This window comes from Pteropus medius, unplaced genomic scaffold (assembly GCF_902729225.1).
Source record: "Pteropus medius unplaced genomic scaffold, Ma_sr-lr_union100, whole genome shotgun sequence".
NCBI classification, from domain to species: domain Eukaryota; kingdom Metazoa; phylum Chordata; class Mammalia; order Chiroptera; family Pteropodidae; genus Pteropus; species Pteropus medius.
In genome coordinates, this window is record NW_024349802.1 from 8521091 (window position 1) to 8541884 (window position 20794).

At 44.1% G+C, this 20794-nt stretch overlaps 1 protein-coding gene and 1 pseudogene across 2 annotated transcripts in view; one reads left to right on the forward strand and one right to left on the reverse strand.

Moving 5' to 3' along the window:
* The window catches only part of SPOCK1 (SPARC (osteonectin), cwcv and kazal like domains proteoglycan 1), a 461772-nt gene that overhangs the window by 179277 nt on the left and 261701 nt on the right, over window positions 1–20794 (reverse strand). The window lies entirely within an intron of this gene.
* Window positions 13803–13921, forward strand: LOC120581905 (uncharacterized; annotated as a pseudogene).

Here is a 20794-nt window from a genome sequence, read left to right on the forward strand (position 1 = left end):
ACGGCAGCACATGGAAGCAAACTCCCTTTGAGACTAAATTTATCTGCACTGCAGAACAAAAGTGATTATTGGAGGTTCAAAAGTCCCTGTCCTCGCAGCACAATGCCTCCCTAAGTCCAGATGCACGTGTAGGGTGGCTGAACAGGCTCAAGTCACCCTTTCTTAACAAAAGAACTCTCAGACCATACAGAGGCCTGATAAGTCAGGCAGAACACTTTCAGGGGCCACCCTGTCTCCCGAGCTCCCCCTGGTGGAAACAAGGATCGCTGTTCTCACTCCAATTATCTGTTTTGGATAGCCCCTGTGGTCACCAGCATTGTTCTGGAAGGACACAATTCCACTCCAAGAAAATGCCTTCTAAGCCCTGGACCAAACTACAGAAGATAACATCAGCTACTTTCCTGTGTCTCCGCCAGACCGCAGGAAAGGATAGAGGCCTGGGGGTTGGGAAGGCGCAATGGTCACTGTAAGCTTCGTGGAGGCTCGTTTGCCGGGCCAGCTTAAACGAGGGCTTATCTGACACAGAAGAAAGACTTCAGTGCTTCCTGCCTATGTGACCTTGAGCAAGACCCTGAGTGTTTCTGCTTCTGTAAATGAGCAACATAAAACATCCCACAAATGGATTTTATGAAGATTAAATAAGTTAACACATGGCTAACGAAGCACATAGCAAGTCCTCAGTGAATGTTACATTCCTTTCCCTCCGCCCCCCTTTTCAGTGATCCTTGCTAAGCAAACCACAGCATCTCGCTCACGTCCGTGTCCAGAGAAGGCCTGCTCTGTGATGGAAACGCTGCTGCAGCGGACTCCGTAACAGCATGTAACTAGGGGCTGAGCTGAGAAGTTCAACGCACTTAGGCTTGGGACAAGCAAATCTTTGTTTAAAATAAGCCAGGTCTCATCTGGTGGTTCAAAACCTTTGAGTGAACCACGAGTTTCCTTCTGAAGGGCCGTAGAACCTGACCTGTAGTACCAACAGGTCGATCACGCCCTTCCAGGATCCACACAGTATCAGTTCTCCGAGGTAAAAGCTTGGAGCTGCCTTCTCATTATGAAAAACGGGCTTTCTACAAGCCACCATTCTACTGAGTCCCACTGGCTTTAGGCAAGGTCACTGGAGACAGTGGAGGGATGGAGTAATTGGGGGGGGGGCAGGGAGTAGTCCCTAAAGCCCATGAGTCTTAAAGCTGAGGTACTTGGCTCCAGAAAATCCCCAGTGTGTGCACTACAACAAACTCACCATCTGCCCTTATGGAAAAGGTACAGGAAAGGGGTGATCATAAAGGGAACAGTGTGAAAAACAAGCTCAGAGACTCCTTTCCAGGGCTGTGCAGGGGAGCAAGTCTTACAGGCAGGCCCAGCACACGTCAGCCTGGCTAAGCAGCTCTCCCGACCTGAGGCACAGGGCAACAAAGTCCACTGTTATCTGTCGATCATCATCAAGAGCAGCCACTGTCAGGTGGCAATAAAGAAAGGCCTAGAGTTAGCCTAAGTAAGGATTTCTCCGCCTCCCAGGGCCACCTCCCTCCCGGTATCTGACTGTGTTGGGCAGTGCAGTCACAAGCATGGGCACAACCAAATGAGGCTATAGGGACTGGGACAGCCTCCCCTTGGGGGCACTGAAGAGTTGTAAGCAAGAGAGAAACACAATCTGATTTACACTTTGAAAAAATGACTCAATATCCACCAACAGAATTATAGACTAATAAATCACGTACACAATAGACTATCACCCAAGAGCTAAAGTGAATGAGCAAGAACTACATGAATCGGCATGGATAAACCTCAAAAATTTGTTGAGATTTAAAAAACCACAGTGTGATAGCATTTACATGAGATTTAGAACATGCAAAACAACAACACATATGTTTATTTACAGATACATACATAGTAAAACATACAAGGGCATGAAAAATTGATTACTGTAATTGGGGCAGAAAGAGGATGAGGTCTGAGAAGAGCATCCTGGGGTCTTCACTAACATCTATGTTGTTTTGTTCCTTTACATAAATGATCTGAAGCCGACACGGCTGTGTTAAAGCTGGGAGGCAGATACAGAGGTATGTTTTAAAATACAGCAATTATAAAGAAGTGTCACTCTGATGACTGTGTGGCAAACAGACTGGGGAAGGGCGGGGGGAGACAGGACAGGAAACAGGTGGACCAATTAGGAAGTTACTGAAATAGCCCAGACAAGAGAGGGTGGGAGGGAGGATGGCACTGGAGATAATGAGAAGTGGACAGACTCCACGTGTGTCTTGGAGGTGCCTTAACATGCCTCGGGTGTCGATGGGATGTTTGGGGCAGGTGGAACTGATGGATGGGGAGGAGGCACTTTGATGTCCAGTTTCTTGATTAGAGTAATTGGGTGATGGAAGCACTGGAGTGCGTAGTGAAGAAGAAACATCTGGTCAACCCAGGGACATCCAGGACCAACCACCCCAGCACCACTCTCTAGTAAATGAAGTGAGACACAGACACCTCCCCAGAGGTGTAGCGGGCTGCTACCATAGAATATCATGAGAATTCTTTCATGAGCCGTGCCTGGTGCCTGCCTTTGATGAAATAATCCAATTAAGAAAGGGATGGAAAGGACAGAGCTGAAGCCCCAAGTAGTAATGCAGCCCATGCTTAATTCTGCCCTCAAACCTTTAGGTACAACCAGCAGGAAAAAAAAAAAAAAATGGGAGGTCTAGATGGTGTCCATGAATACTTGATAGCTCAATATAGCTTTGGGGGTGCAAATGACTATGAAATATGAACAGCGCCTGGCTGCCCCTGAGAAGTTACATTAGCGGTAATAACACAGCAGCTATAGGTACAGGGTGCTGGTAATTTATTTCCCCTTTAAGGATACATTACGAAAGGCAGATTTAATAGTGTGGAAATGAGAATGGGTGAGAGATGACACTGCAATCGTGTCGATAACCTCAGGCTCCCCCAGCCCCCACATGGGCCTGGGTCTACGCTCCTCTCCTACAGGCAGCTCTGCACAGCTTCTCCACCCCACCACCCGCTCCCGCCCAAATGCACACCTCACTCTGTTGGGCAAAATGGGAAAGTGTCTAATTGCTCATTTAGTTCACAGGATGCTCTGGGTCTTGGTTTTTAGTGTATCTGATATGCTAATATGCCTGTTTCAGACTGAACATTCCCAGAAGGCAGGGCTTGCCACTCCATACAGTATCACCAACAAATAAATGTGCATTAGAATCAGTAACCCTTTTCAACACCAAAGGGAGAGCAGCAGCATCAGGGCCTTGGTCATTCACCTTCATTAATGAGGTATTAAGTATTGGCTGTGCTTGGCACTGTGCCCAGCTCTCAAGGTACAGGGGGCAGATCGATAAGTGAGCAGGCCACAGAGCACCGTGTAAGAAGGGCTACAGCTCAGGGGACATGCAGGGTGTCTAGGGCCATCCACAGATGGGGAGGCTTCCCAAGGGAAGCTGAGACACAAAGGACAAGAGGGCATTAGCCAGACGAAGGGCGTGGAAGAGTGTTCAGGCAGGGGGAACAGCACACGCAAGGGCCCAGAGGTAGCAGAACACACGCCCTGTCAGTGGAACTGCAGCAATTCAGTTCTGTGGAAGCAGAGAGTGGCAGGTGGCATGTGCAGTGATGAGGGTGGAGAGGTGGGCAAGGGCACCCGTCTGTTCTCTCCAGACTCAGGCCTGTGTCACCCTGTACCAGGCAGATCAAGAGATGTGGGCTCTGTAAACTCCACTGTCTGGGATTTTACAGAGCAGAACCGAGTCTTCCTCCCTCCTTCCTCCCGGCTCCAGTCTTTCCTCCACAGCCTCCATTACCCCCAAGAGCCCTGTTCCCTAACCCAGGCCTCGCTTCTTTTCCTTCCAGGAGGGTAGTTCTCTCCCTCTTCCTGGGGGCCCCTGTGGACCACTGTCCTCCCAGGTCCAGAGGAAAACCAGCACTCAGTGGAAAGATCCCATCTGATCCCTCCATAGCAGGTCAGTCGCCATTCCTGGTCAGAGCTATCTGATAAAGGATGCTGACACTGTGTACAGAAGCCCAAGGAACCCCGGTCGGTCCTGTCTGGTTGGAGTCGACAGGTTTAAGCACAACAACAAAATGCTAAGAGCAGCCGCTCTCTCCCCCAGTGCGATTCAGACTCCTTCCACGTCCAGCGTGTGCATTAGGAAGACAGAACGGCGGGCAGCAGTCCGTGATTAAATTCTCCATGCAGCAGAGGGGTCATCCATCACTTCTTTTGTTTTCTTCTCACTCTAACAATGTAAAATGACCCTCTTAAAAAACTGAAGTAAATAAGCCAATTCGGCCTCCCCTTTCCCTGTGCACATGCTTCCCCCAGCCCCCCTCCAAGTTATAACGATGCGTCTTTCCAAGTTTAATGATTCTCCACCCACTAATGTGGTTTGGATTCCAGGGAAGGCTCTCTCACACGGGTACGACCATGCCAGCTCGCCTTGATAGAGGCGCTGAGCAATTTACTTGAATCTTACAAACATTTAAAAAGGTAACTGCAGTGCTCTGGTTTTGCCTAATAGCCATTTATTTTAAAAAGGTATCTTAACAAAGCTTATAGGCGGCCACGGATTTAGCTGAGACCCAGCGCTAACATCACTGTCACCCCCACCAGGCAGGCCGTAGAGGGAGATGTGGGGGCTCGGGCCATGGACGCAGGATGGGGCTATGCTACAGCAGGTGAGCCTTGAGCTTGGACAGCTTAGTGGGCATGGCATGATGCGGGGGTGGCCTACAGCTCCAGATGTGTGAACCGTATGTCAGCCATCACCCAGACTATCTGCACCAAGGGAAGTGATTCAGCTCAGCCAAGTTCACTGTCCCCTGTAGCTGGGCAGGAGAAGAGAGTTGTGAGTGCATGCTGGTTAGAATATCAGGGATACGTTCCTTTGGGGATAGCTGGAGGTTTGAGGGCACCTGTTAAGAAAGGAGGCAGAATTACCTTGAATTCTAGCTATGTGATCATGGACAAGTGACTGTGCCACTCTGGGTCAGTTTTCTCATGCATAAAGGCATGATAAGAATCACAGTATTTACTTCCAAGGCTGTCGTGAAGATAAGGAAGAGAACGTGCTGGCATGCCTGGCACAGACTAGATACTCACATTCCAGCTTCCATTATAAAAGAAAAATCCTAATACTACTTCTCCACAAAAATACATAAGCTTCAAAATCAAATTTTAAAATACAGTATATTCCTTCAAAATTTTCTAAAGGTTCTTTTCTGATTGTCACAGTAATATATTTTCATTGAGATCAATTTGTAATAATACATCCCAATATGGAGTAAATGAGTTCAAATCCAGCACTACTTCCTAACTGCTGTCTGGCCTTCGTCAAGCTCCTTAACTTCTCAAGAGTTCAATCTCTACACCCATGAAATGGACATGATATTTCCCAGTTTATGGCCTAGTTGTGGAAATTAAATGAGGTTATTTAATATGCTGTTCATGGTATAGCACCAGACACATGGTAAAGATGCAGTAAGCATTATTTCAATTATCATTACTATTGTTGAAACGTTTTAAAATCAGAAAGATACAAAAAATAAGGAGGTAAAATAATTTGCAATGCCACCGTCCATAAATAAACATTTTAGTTTTCCAAATAATTATACCAATGTTTTTCTTTTATAAAGTTGGGGTCATAGAATATAAACTTTTTTGTATTCTCATGTTTTCATTTTTCTTGTCATAATTATTAAGAACCTGATGTAAAAGGTACCATGATACTTCATCATATGATAGTACCAAAATCAATCCACCATAATAATTTTTTACCAAATGTTGGTCTTATATATAATGCTGTAATAAATGTATTCCTACATATGCCTTTGTCCTCATTTCAAATTATTTCTTTAGGACAAACTTCTAAAGGATGAATTACTGTTTAACAGAGCTTGTGTGTGTTTTTTTTCTTTTTTGAATTCTCAATATATGACAAATTGCTTTCCAGAACTTAATATGGTGCCTAGCACAGTGCTTAACATATTGAAGGGCTGGATAAATAGGTATCAGAGGAAGAAAAGAAAGTAAGCATTATCTCTTTAAAAAATATAAGCCAACATAATAGAAGGCTATATCTTATTTTATATTTTGTTGAATGCCAACAAAGTTAAACATTTTTTCACATTAATTATTTGCCTATATTTCTTTTATGCAATGTTGTACTCATAGTTTTGTCTATTTAGTAAATTTTAGTTTTTTTAATCTATAAATACTTTTTATATATTAAGGCTATCATCCCTTTGGCTTACTTGTAGAAATATTTTTCTTAATTTTCTCTGTTTTATTTTTGACACAGATAATGTTTTAATTTTAGTGTAGCCAAATCATCTGATTTTATTTGTAAGATCTACTTTCTTAGAGTTAGATGACAATTAAGCTATGTTTTCTAACTTTTGTGTGTTCTCGTTTTTTATACATAACTCTTCTGAATAAATACTCAAAAATCAGAATAAATCTGTTTTAGTGGCTGACGTGAGATTACTACCAATCTCAAAAGTATTTTGCAAAATCTCCTAGCATCATCCTTTTCGTGCTGCTGTTGTAACCATACGCCAAAGACCTCACCACGGGCTATCAGGATTCACTTCTGACTTGTGGATTCTAGTCCACCGTTATATTCATTGAATTTTATATCATTCACACCGAGCTCTTGAGGGGACAAAAGCTCGTCTTCATCCTGAGTCTGTGGACCCTGTCACATGATGGTCCTGAGGACAGGAGACACTACTGCTTTCTGTCAGACAATGACACCCGTCACAGAGCCAGGCTGGGCATTAACACGAAGCCCCCGGTGCTGCAGAACACGGTGTCCGTCCGACGCACAGCTCTGGCGTCACGAACACCATTCGGGCCCAGCGTCTCACCTCATGGATTCTCTTCCAAGCCACAGTTTGTTTTCGTCCTCCGAAGTCCAGACTCGTCAGGAAAAAGCCAGTCACCACAAAACCAATTTGTTGAGCAAAAAGTTGACGAGTGTCCAGGGTGGCTCTCAGCTATCTGTGCTCACTAGCTAAACCTCATCAGGTCTAGGTCCTTATTTTACTTGCTCCACCAGCCACATTTAACCCATTGATCCTTCTCACGTCTTTCAGCACTTTCCTTACCTGGGTCCAAGAAACCACACCCTACAGGTTTTCCTCCTTCTTTCTAGAAATTTGCTCTCAGCTTCTTTGCGTGCCTCCTCCTCACTTGCCCAACTCTGAGCTGGAGATCTGAGTCATGAGTCTGAGTCACCCGACCCCTTCGCTTCTCTGCATGCGCTTTCTCCCAGAGTGATCTCCTCTGATCTGATGGCTCCAAACACCAAGTACAAGCTGATGACTCTCAGAACTTGTACATGTCTAACTTGGTCTGAATACCAGGGGAGGGAGCCAACACATCCAACAATCAACAGCTGAACTTCTGACTTGTCTCAAAGCGAACCCCTGACCCACCCCTGGCAAACCAGCCTCTCCCAAAATCTTTCCCCCTCAGAGTTTGTTAGCAAATTCACCAAAATACAGCCAGAATTCAACTCGATCTTACTGCCTTCACCGCCACCACTCTGGTCCAAATCCCCATAATCCCTACCCTGAACTAGAACAAGAGTCTCCTAAGTGCTCTCCCTACTTCTGCGCTTTAACACTCTTCAGCGTAAAGTTTAAGTCCTTGTATTTTTATGGCTCATCATTCCTCTGTTCTCATTTCCTAATATCCTGCCCCCCTATGCTCTCTCTTCTACATGTCCCTGTGATGGCCTCAGACAAGCCAGGTGCACAGCCACCTTTGGGTCTTTGTGCCTGCAGCTCCCTCTTCTGGATGGTCCTTTCACATGACTCCTCACTTAAGTCTGGTCTTTGCTCCTGTCACCTTCTCAGTGAGGCCTTCCCTGGCCCCACCTAAAATGTCAATCCTACCCAAAATAATAGGAAATAAAATATCAACTCTCTACTTTACATCCTCTTACCCTGCCTTATTTTTTCACTTTGGCACTTATAAAAGACTTTAGATTTTACTTATTTAGTTTGACTGTTGATTGTCTCCCTGCCCAGAAACTAGACTCCATGAAGGCAGGGATTTTGTCTGTTTACTGTCACATCTACAGTACCAGTGTTTGGCACATAATAGGTACTCAGCTATTCCCTGAATGAACGGATGCATAGATGGATGGATAAACAAATTCCTCTTTTACAAACAAGAAAGCAGAGGCTTAGTGTACTTAGAAAGCCTCTCCAGGTTGGAATTTGAACCTAGAACTGACTCTATAAGGAGGCCTCTGTTTAGAACACTGCGAATATGAATTGAGGAGGTAAGATGGTAGCGCTATGAATAGAAACTGGATTTATTAAGCAAGGCCTGCTCTGCGTTACAATGCAGAGGACAAGTTGCCCCTTGTACCTTTCTGGGAAAAAAATGAAAAGGAACAATATAGACATCAAGGCAACTGTCCTCATGAGTTGACCCAGGAAGAAAAAAAGGCATCAGCAAGACAATGCCCAACGCTGAGTGGGAAAGCTAGGGAGGGATCCGATTGACAGAAAAGGAGAGGAATTAATTCATTGGAACAAAAGAGAGCAGAAGGGCTGGGCCAGCAGAGAAATAGGATGCACATGGAATGGCCCTATGGATGGAATGGTGATTAAAAAAACAAAACAGTCCTAATAGGATTACAACTGATATTGAATTCACTACAAAACTCTGGAATGATGTTAGGGTTTTAATAAGCACCCCCCAAAGAGCACTCTGTCATTTTCACAAATGCCCATTCTCATCATTTGATTCTAAAGGAGGAGGAAGACCGCTCCACCTCACTGTTCCTACATTAATAATGTGCTTCATTCCTGTTATGCCTCAGAAACAAAGCCACTATAACATTTCAAGCTGTTTGGGGGAGAGTTTTAATATTCTCCCTGCTAATATAAACAGAACTTTATTAACTAAGTCCCAGAGACGTCACATTTGGGATGTAATCTAGGGCCTGGTGCCCATTCCAGTACTAACATCTGAAAATACTTCATGTGCATACTTTGTTTGAACAAGTAAGGCAGCATAAGCTTTCTCCCTAGAAAAATGGAAGGAAAAAAAAAGGTATTTTGTACCCCAGTGAGAAAGGCTGCTAATCCTAATTCGGACAAAGACCACGGTGAATGATTCATACTGTTATTATTTTCATAACATCAACTTTCCCTCGGCTCTGAAGAATCTGTGTTAGAAATATAGCCAGTTCCATTCCATGGAGGGGAAAATGAAAAGAGAAAACCCACGTGACTTACATATGGATTGAAATTGCATTACAGCAGGCCACAAAGCCCTCAACCCAACCGAGGCCCAGATGTGGGTCCTGTGCCTCGGCTCCTGGCCCAGTACGTCACAGTCTGTGCCTGCACACTCCATTGCACAGGGACGCTCAGGGCTTCCAGGCACAATACGCCGGCAATCATGTAAGCAGAATGAGGCTCTGTGTCACTGGATACAGTCATTCCCAAATCATCCTGATCCCATTCTCATGACCCAGCCTCTAATGACAGCCCAGACTCTCATAGCTACGGCAAATCCTCACAACTGCCAATCCCAGCACGGTAACAGAATAGCAAAACGTAGAAAGGGAAATGAAGAAAGGAGTAATGAGAGAGGGTATGGTTGTCTGGTTGTTCATAATCCCAACAAAACACTTGTCATGTGAATGTATTGCTAACATATATTAAAGTTGTTAAAAAATGTTCTTCCTGTAATGGAAATAAAAAGGAAAACGAGAAGGCATCATGCAATATGACAAACCAGCAAAGCTAAAGGGTAGGACGAGCTGGTTTTCGGCTATACCTGAGACCTGCTTTTATGCTTCCTGATATAGATGCACATGTCCACGAATGCACACGACATACCAATTTCTTAGTGTTTCCAGCTTACATCAATGCCTCCAGGAAAAAGCAATGACTACAAAGTTTATGGAATAACACTTAGAGGCTTCATTTGAATTCAAAAATCCTTTCCTCTATTTGTAAGTGAGTTAGATGTTCACAGGCTGAGACATCTCCTTCATTGGAGGAGCACAGATTCTGAAACGTAAAATAACAGCAAAGCATTCTTTTCCTGGATTTAAAAATCAGGTCGCAGTAAACTCAAAAATAACTCCGTAAAGACTAAGGATGGGAACAGAAGAGTTATTCTATAAATAATCACTAACATCCATATTCATTGTGAGCCTTTGAAACTCGCTGGACAAGTAGCTTCAGGAAAGCGTCGGCTGATCTGAACACGTTGCTTGGGGAACGCCATCCATATTCACGTCTTGGATGCGCTCTAATCAACAAATCAAAGTGCCTGACTAATTAAATGCTGATTGCTTGTTGCACAAGGGTGAAAGTCAACCATCTTAGCCGAGGTTTGAGTTATTCTAAGAAATGATGATAGTTAGGCTTTTTCAAGCCATTTTATGCCTAATGAGTACATTACCCTTAATGCAACTTCATTTAGGTTCATGATTACCTTGGTTTAACAAATAACTAACTGATAACTTTCTTATAATGCCCTAAATTTGGTAACTGACACTGTGGGCATGGCTGATAAACTTTGAACACTTGTCTGGGCTTGGCCATTGATGGTCAAAGGATAATTGGATGTCCCCCCACCCAAAAATGATTGTTCAGCCCCATGATGAAGGGACAGTGGTGCCTGATCTGGTACCTTTCATGATAGCTTAAATATCACTATCTATTTGGGATTAGAACATTTCTCAAAATCAAGATGGCAAAGGTAAAGGCATGAGACTTACTCTCTTAAAGTAAGAAGAAGGGCAATAAACAGATTCCAGGCTGTTTCTGAGCATCTTATCATTCCCTCCCTAGGGAAGTCTATGAACTGCTTCTAACTAGTGATGTTCAGTATATGATTTCCTTATCATTACTGCTATTTACCGTTTTCTCCTTAGATGACATTACCATATTTACCTGAAAGGCAATGCACGCTTTAGCTAAGTGAGAAAATCATTCTGTTTCTCTAATCCCTAAGAATTTTGCATATGTTGCTGCTTAAATGAATTTAAAGTATCTCACCAATTTATCAACAAAAATTATTTACTTTACTTGGCTTACAACTTTTTGATTTATCAGGTGCTTTTAATGTTGCATGTGTAAACAAGAAACTACGCAGATTCAGAGCGAGTCACTCTTGCATAACTGTCTCTCCTTCAGAAATTAATCAGGTTGATTGGAGGGACATTGTGGAAAATCCCTCTTAAGTAATGTGGATTAATGATGTGCTACCACTTCCAAAAGGAGAGGGAAGGTAGAATTCTTCTGAAACATGGAATGCTGACAACATGTGGAATAACTCTAGCTAGTGGGTAAGAGCTTAAGCTCTGGACCCTGACAGGTCTGGATTTCAACTTTCATACTATGCATTTGTTAGGTGGTCTTGGGCTGGTTAGCTAATCAACTCAAGCCTTGGTGTGCTCCTCTGTAAAATGGAACTCATTATCACTAGCTCTTGGTTTGTGATAAGGCATCGATTAATGTCATGCCTACAAAGTCTTCAGCACTAGCTTGACAAACATTAAATGCTAAAGACCTGCATGCATCCCTACACTGTGTCTGGGAGAAAGCACTATCTCACCAGAAATGGCTCAGCTCTGATGGAGAAGCAAGGCAGCAGGCCGACAAAAGGGAAACGCATCAATTTGTTTTCAGGAGTCATGAACTAATGGCACCATCCTCCACCTCATGGTCAAGATGGTCAAGGTAGAAATCTAAGAGCAATCCTTAATTTCGCCTCTTTTCTCTTTGTTCAACCCATCACTCTGCACCACAGATTCTAACTTTAAAACATAGCCTGAATTCCCCACTCCTCTTTATTTATGCTTCTAGCACTCAACCCTCAGCCATCATCTACTCACCTGCAATACTGAAACCAGCCTTGCAACTAGTCTCCTGACTTCTTATCCTGTGTCACTTCCCAGCCCCATCAAATCCAGGTCCCATCCAACAGCTGGACCTGTCTACTTAAAACCTCTAATGGTTCCATATTGCCTTTGAGTCAAGTCCAAATTCCAAATAGGCCTCTACCAGCCCCTGCAATCTCACGCCCTGCCACTGTTCCCTCACTCGGCACACTCCGGGAGCACTCCCTCTATTCCCGTAACATGCTCAGCTGTTCCCGCCCCTGGGCCTGAGCGCAGTTTATCTTCTCTGCACAACAGGTGACTGCCTCGCCCTTTGCTTGGCTGGCACCCTCCTTGTCATCAAGATACAGCTGACACATTTCCTCCTAAGAAGTGAGAAGCCTGAATCCAAAAATGATTTATTCCCTGTCATAGTACCCCGCTCACTTCTCGACAACAGTTTTCTGCATTCGAGTGCTGTTTTTACGTTAGACTGCAGGCTTCACGAGAGCAACTGGAGCCCCTCTTTCATTCACTGCTGTGCTGCCTGCACTTAGGACAGTAATTGGCACACAGCAGTAACTTGGGAAAGAATGAATCATTCAAATGTCGTGAGGTATAGTGAGATTCAGACTTTATTCTACTGGTCAGAGTAAAGAGAAAAGCCATATGAGGAGAGGTGTTCAGGCAGTCGATACATTTCAGTGAAAGGAAGATGTCCTTGTCTCAAAAGAGCTGCCTGCCCCCATAAGTAGTAAGGTTCCCATCTCTGAGGGTATTCTAGCAGAGACTAGCCTACGGTTCATAGCTGACATTTATTTAGCCTTAACTAACTACATGCCAGGCAATGTCTTATGGAACATACTTGGGTTGTTTTATTTAATCCTCAAATGTCCCAAAATGATAAAACAATTAATTCTCATTTTAGGAGTGAAGGAAATGAGAACCAGAGATTCGAGAACTTGCTAAAGGGACACTAATAAGTGTCAGAGCCCAGACACGAACCCAGCTAGGTGACCCCAGAAGCCATATGCTAAACCACAATATCACCAGCCTCTCCGGAATATGAGAAGATGGCATATTGTCCCTGTACGCATGTAAATTTTTAAAGCATAGAGCTTTGTCCGAAGTGACACAGATGTCCTTGGATCCAGTCTCAGGTCTCAGAATCTTCTCTTATCCAGGTTTTCTGGTATCCAGCTTGGGAACTCTGAATGGCCTGCCAACAAATCTCTTCTATGTCTATCACAGGCCAGCACAGCTGTCATTCTGCTTGGGTGGCTGACATGCCGCATTCACCAGGAAGGGCACCTGCAGGCCTGAGCAGTCCCACTAGCAGAGAGTCTTTCCAATGGAGCTATTCTATGTTGGAACCAAAGCACGAGCATCCTCTGGATTTACTATTACATATAAGGCACGGTGAATAAGGATTTACAGATGCACATATACTTCCTTCACGATCTTTTCAATCAAACTGCTTTTTAACTATCGAGAAAGAGGTATAGGCCACCATCAGAGCACTTCACTGCAGACTGGCTCTGACTGTTCATCAGTTTTACCTCCAGATTACAACAAGTCACCAGGGTTCCTACCTGCCCAGTGTGACACAGTCAACAAAAGCGCCGAGTTCAGGACAGCCTGCAGCAGAAGCAGGGACAGTGGAGAAGGCGGCTAACCTGCATTGTGACTTAGGGATGGAAGAAAGGCATCAGGAATGAACATGACTGAGCATGTGAGATGTGCTGGGCCCTGTGCTAGATGCTTCCTGGGGCTGGGGATTCATTGAGATAACACAAGGTCTCAGCTCTGGGCCTGCTCAGCACACAGTTCACAAACACCTATTGTGGCTTCTGCGATTTACTATTGTGACCATTATCTTTAATTATTATCATGCCCTATGAATCCAAAATCCTACAAGGTTTAAAATCAGAGCACAGCATCTATGGCCATGCCGCCCTGAACACACCCAATCTTGTCTGATCTTGGAAGCTAAGCAGGGTTGGGCCTGGTTAGTACTTGGATGGGAGACCACCCAGGAAGACTGGGTACCATAGGCATTAAATAAATAAATAAATAAATAAAATTTTTAAAATAAAAAATAAAATCAGAGCACAGCTTATTCATTTAACTTAAAACAAAAGAAATTCCATCCTTTAATGCCCCTGAAAGGCATTTAAAAAAATATTTACACATACAGTCCCCAGCAACATCAAAATCCCTTCCTTTCCCACTCATTCCCCTCACATCCCCAGAAGAGCTGGCCTTGCCACATGCACCCCTCCCCAAAATCCCTCATCCACTTCTAAATGTCATTTTTTTCTTTTCTCCTAGTCTTTTTGACTAGGTTACCTCTCTCCCAACCAGAAAAACATTGCCCCCTATTTACAAGGAAGAAGAAAAGAAATGGGGTTGGCAATTACAAGACCCTGTCTGGTGGCTGACAGAAGAGGGAGCTCTACGGACCTGCCCATGTTAACCTTTCTGCCCTCTCTTGGCATCACTAATATGGACGACCATGTGAACTGGCAATACTGTCTCCATTTTTACGGATGCATAAATACTGACTTTTTATTACAAAGCCAGGAACTGAGATGAAGTCTAAGAGGGATGAAAAGAAATACCAGAAGGGGAGGGGGTGGGGGAGGATGACGAGGGTAGAAGGGGTCAAACATATGGACTTCAGGAGATTGGACTTCAGGTGGTGAGCACACTATAGAATGTACAAATGCCATATTATAAAGTTGTACCCAGAAATTGACACAATATATTATCCAATGTTATCTCAATAAATTTAACTTAAAAAAAAAAGAAAAAGAAAAAAAATTAAATGTCTAGGCCACATACTCATAGATGGGAGAAAATCAGCTTTTCACAACTCCATTCTTTTTCCCTAAAAGAAGGAATAAGACTACACAGAATTCTACTTGTGGGGTGCAAGAAGAAACACAAGGTGCGGAGGTAGCTCTGCCAGAATGGGAAACCCAGCTTCACTTCTTCCTGATGGGTGACCATCCATCAGCTGACCCTTCCACCTCCACTTCCGCATTCACAAACCTGGGATAATAATACTTGTTTCACAGGGTTGTTGTGAGAATTCAAAAGAGCACACTCAATAAATGTTATTTCCTCCCTTCAACCTGATGAGCCAGTTTAAAAAAAAATTCTATATGTAGCCATCTAGGTGTGGCAGCAACACCTTTTTCTCCCTTTCAATATCAAATCCCACACCACAGTAAGAATTACTTGCAAAGAGTGCTTACTATTTCCTATTTCCAAAATACATTTTCCATTAGGTAATTCAAAGCTATTAAGGCTGCCAAAGCCCTAAATAACCAGGCCACATCAGAGCCAGCATTGCATGACCCGCACGCTATAAATGAATTGCTTCTAAACGTAAGTAGATATAGAGGTACTTTGATTTTACTCCGATATGACTCAAACTGATAGAAACACTGTAAATATTCTTCCCAAAGTTGGAAGCAGGCAACATTACCATTGGCAGCAAATGTGAAACCATTTTCATAATAATTTGTTGAGCCAAGAACCGCAAGAGTGGCTTGTGTGACAGATGAGAAGGCACTGGGTTTGATTGAATCAGACTAACCACATATTGCTTTGCTTCCATTATAGGCCCCCTGAGAATTCAGTCCCAGTGTCAGTCAAATCAGATACGAAACAAGAACCCAACCCTCCAGCCTGAGAATGGCCAGGAAAGTTATGTTATATTAGAAGGTAGAAAATTTAAAACAATTAGCACACAGTTGCCGGGATCAAGTTCTAAAGAATACATACAACACACTTTGTACGCAAAGATAAAACCGCAAGAAATGCAGAGAAATATAAACTCTTCCAAACACTAAATGTAATAAATCCATATTGTATGTTGTTGAGCATTAAGACTCAAGCTCTTTTAGTGCTTTCAATGTTCCACTGCAGCCTTTTCAAACTTGTGTATTTGCCAACACAACTAGATTTGATATTGATTTTTTGTTACAAAGCCAGGAACTGAAAGAGCTTGGAACCAAGTATATGATCCAGGGTAGGCCATTCATCATCATGCATCTCCAATTCTATAGAATTTTAGGGTGACAATGTCAACTTGTCATACATAGGACAATTAAGCAAAGGGATGGGAGATGTTTGTTGTATAAAATCAGTTAAATGAGTTTCAATTTCATTCCACATTCTGTGAACTTCCTTCTTCTTTTACACAGACACGTGAACAGACATACGCATACACGCCAGACAGAAGAAACTGGGCCAAGTTTTATATGAACTCATCTCAAAGAAATACTGAAAATGGGATTATATAAAGAAGAGAGAGCACCCAGCTTTCTGTTACTTCCCAGGCTAGAACTGAGCAAACCAGGCATCCCCAATCCCTGGACCGCAGACTGGTACCAGTCCATGGCCTGTTAGGAACTGGACCGCACAGCAGGAGATGAGCGCCAGGCGAGACAGCGCAGTGTCATCTGTATCTGCAGCCACTCCCCAGAGCTAGCATCACCATCTCATCTCCACCTCAAGTCATCAGGTACTAGATTCTCATAGGAGCACCAGTCCCTGGTGCCAGAAAGGTTGGGAACCACTAGAGTAAACTAACTAGGGGACTCTTGAAGCAATATCATATCTTGGTCTTTAGAAAATTAAGACTGAACCATGTACACTTGTTTCTGAAATGCTTTCAAATGATCAGTTTTGTTTAAGAGTCATGTCATTATGTTCTTTAGAGCCTCCCAGCAACTCTGTTGATTAATTCAGGGAGGTACAGAAGAGAACACAGAATAAAAGACATTATAATCTAGGTTGGGCACCCAGCCTGGGACTAGGGCCATCTGGAGAGGTACTTTAAACCTTTACACAATAAGCCATCATCGTGAGTCCCAGAGCTTTCATGGTCTAGATAAGACAACCAACAGGCAAGGCATGCAGCAACAGCTGGGGTGGAGGGAAGGTTTGCCCAGGCTTCCATGTGACGGCATTCATCTTCTGTCTTATTTCTATTCCCCCAGTCCATATTTTTGCCTTTTTAGGGAACAGAGACATCTAGACCTAGAACCGTCAATAAGCTTGGCCTACAGGATGTGGCTGGAATTTGTGGGCTCACGTCTCAGGCTATTCATTCTCCCTTAGCAATCTGTCCACAGCCAGATGCTTCTCACCAATGAGCCAAAGCAATATGGAGGCACAGTTCTCATCTCCAGCAGCCAGAACACCAGCAGCAGGGAGATGAGCTTGAGGTAGCGTTTAGCCCTACGCACACCCGACACCCACAGAGAAAGGAGACCGTGCATGACAGCTCTGGTGGGAACTTCCAAGCCCCCACTCTGGTGCTATTTCTTAAAGATGAGGAAACTGAGGCCCAAAGAGGTAGGGGGCTATAACCACACTTGAGCTCCCATGGCCCTAAATGGGTCGCATTTAGCATAATAGTAAAGAGCAAGATCTTCAAAGTTAAACACATCTCAGCTTTCCATCTCAGCAACTCCTCAGCTGTGTGACCTTGAGCAAGTTACTAAACATCCGAGGTTCAGGTCCCACATGTGTAAAATGAGGGGACTGACGGCACCTACCCCAATAGGGATGTTGCTAAGAGTCAGTGACAATTCCCAGAAATTGCCATGCATTTCAGCTAACATTATGATGCAGGTGTGATGTCTTAGCACCCCATTCCAACCGCAGCCCTTTCAGGATTAATTTTCTTCACTCAACAAATATACACTGAACACTGTGCCAGGCACTGTGGATTCAGCAGTGGCATATCAGGTGTCCTCAATCTTGGCCTGAATTGCTTGCATGGGGCCTAATTAATGGTCTCCTCTTGGTCAGGTGAGGGGCCCGTGTAGTTACCTGTTGAGCCCATGACTAGAAGCCTGGGCGAGGGGCAAGGAGTCTTAGCCCTGTTGGGCTGCATTTCCGAAATCTCCTGAGTATGCATTTTGTGTGTTGCCTGATTTGCTTCCCCTGCTTCTGAGTCTCCCTGCAGTAGATAAGGTCATAGGCCGAGCTCCTTGCACAGGGATAACAGTGCCCAGCTGGGGTGGCCAGGACACTGCACTGTCTATCGAAAGAAGAAAGGGCTGGGTGGGGGGAGGCATCCACAGTCCAGGGCTCTGCCTCTGATCTGCCACACTCTGGTTGCTGCCATCCAGGAGGTGGGTGCTGAGCCAGTTCTGGGGAGGTCAAGGCAATGAGCCCTGGTTTCAATTCACCACAGCGGCCTCTACACCTTACCTTCAGGAAGCTAAGAGCCAGACAAGGCGGCAGCCAGAGATCACAAAAGGTGAGAGTCTGAGGCACACAGTCATGGGTTGCATTCTTGATAAGCAGAAGAGACTGGAGAGGCAATGTAAAACCATCGGCAGCATCACCACCACTCTGATGACTAATCCATCCTGAGCCGTGTTGCTCGTTTTACTGTCTCGTTTTACTCCTGAGGACACTAAGTCTTGGTGAGGATAACTAACCTGAGGTCACTCAGCAAGTTGCAGAAAGGACTTCACACCCAGGTGGCCTCAGATTCTTCATATGGCTGTACTGACAACAGCACTGCCTACAGCTCATATTCACAGACTTACGAGCCAGGCCCTATGCAGAGCAGTGACATTCTCTCATTTCATCTCCATCAAACCTCTATCAAGTAGGTGCTATTTCCTATTTTATAGAAGAGAAAACTAAACCTAACAGTATATCACACAAGTGGGTGACAACAAGGCTGGTATCTGACTCTAAACCCTGAGTCCCTAAGCACCACGTTCAAGAGAGGACCAGATTAGGAATCAGGAAACCTGGTTCTAGTCCCCACTTTGCCACTCACTGACCACATGTCCCCCACTGAGTAATCTTGATGGGCCCCCGGCCCCCCATCTGTGAAGTGGGAGAGCAGTACCTGCTTTCTGGAGTTCAAGTGACGCTCCAAGGGAAGGGTGTGACACACACAGCTGGGAGAGGGGTGATTACTGTGATGATAATGACCTTCCTCCGAACTCGAGATGCTGCCGGATGCAGTGGGATCCCAGACACAAATGTTATCCTGGTCCTATCATTTTAAGTCATTCTACTCTTCAAGCAACAGTATCAACAGAACATGTTGCAAAAAGGGCCACATACTTATTACATATTATAATACATAATGTGCATTCATTCATGTCTGCATTCAATTTATACCAGCACTAGGAAACTTAGACCAAAGAAAACTGCTAGCAGAAGCTTTAAGAGCAGGAGCTCTGTTGCCATGTACACGCCTGCCCCAATACTTAGCATGGCATCTACCCAGAATCTATCCTAATAGGAACGCAATTGTTTCTAACTAATGTAAACAGTTAACAAATTACTATTATTTACTACTGTTAACCAGGCACTGTGTTATCTCAATCTCCCCAACCTATGAAAAAGGGGTTCTTTTTATTCCTATTTTACAAAGGAGAAAACTCAAGCTCAGAGAGGAGAAATAAGCTGGCCAGAGTCACAGAGCTGGTAAGTGGTGGAGCCAGAATTCAAACCCAAGTCCGTCTGAATCAAACCCAGAGCCCTTCTCCAGTACTTTCACCTGAGTACAATCAGAACCAGTCAGATACCAGAAATTTAGAGGACTAAATTTCTAGAGGACTAAAAGTGCCCTCAACAGGAAAATGGTTTTATCATTCAGGAAGAAGGGATCATGTCTCCTAGCTCGCCATTATTTTCCTAAAGCCTAGCGCACTCTTGGCACATTGCAACCAGCCACTCGGTGACAACAAAATGTTCAATGACTGAATGAATATAGCTGTGGTCTATACCCTCAAACTAATTAGGATGAATAATAAGACAAAGGCATAAAAAGATAAACAGAAACGATGCCTCAAACACCAAGTGCAGGTTTCAGGACACAATAGATAACGGGGAATGGCGGTGGGGGGAGAGATTAGTGTGGGACCTGAGGAGGAAACTGTCCTTGAGCTGAATTTTGAAGGAACTTAGTATCTAAATAAGAAAGATGTGAGGCAATTTCACAGCACATTCAATCATGATTATTTTGTGGTAGAAATATTCCATTCCAACACAATTAAAAAAAAAAAAACTCGATGTTTCCAATCCCAGGGAAAAAATAAATATTTATTCCTTAATTAGGTGCAGACCAAAGGAATACCATGTACTAAGCATTAACAAGCACTATGGCTCATGCAAATGAAAGATAAAGCCTTGCCCACTGAAGGTGCTGAATAAATACGAGCAGGGGCAGGGAGGTGGGAAGAATGGGTGGCAGGGTCTCTAATATCAATGAAAGAAAATGTCTTTGAACATATATTATGTGCCAAGAACCAGGCTTTCCATAGGCCTTTTCATCTAGGACTTATAAAAAACAGTTAGATTTTTTCCAACGATCATCAAAAACCCGGTTTCCTCCTGAGCAAAGAGGTGAACTATCTCTTAGCAGCCTCATCCCCTTGGCAACCTCACCCGCCACCAAAGTCAGGCCTCTGAGCCAGCCAAGGGAGAACCACGCTCTGTCAGCCCCCTGAACCAGACTCCCTCCACTCACCTAGAGAAGCCTGACATCGACCAAGCTCTTGGGGATCAGAGAGAATGCCAGAGCACCACCATAGCCAGTGTGCCACCAAAATTAGAGCAGCTATGAGAGCACCTTCCTAGAATGTAAATTTTAGTAGGTGGAAATTTTATACATTTTCATACCAAAACAAACACAGAGCATATTAAGGAATAGAATTCAAAATATGTATGAATTTTTTAAGATGAAACCTAAGACTTCAAAGAAATTTAAGGTTTGGGGAAGGCTGCCTCAGGCCACTCCCAGAAATGTGGTTCATGTTCCTCTATCATGGGGTGTTTGTGGTGGAAAACTGTAGAAGGCTGTGGGATATCAAATTTTGCAGACCTGGAAGCCCACAAGGCTCTTTAGGGTGCCTGCACATTTCTGATCTGATGCATGA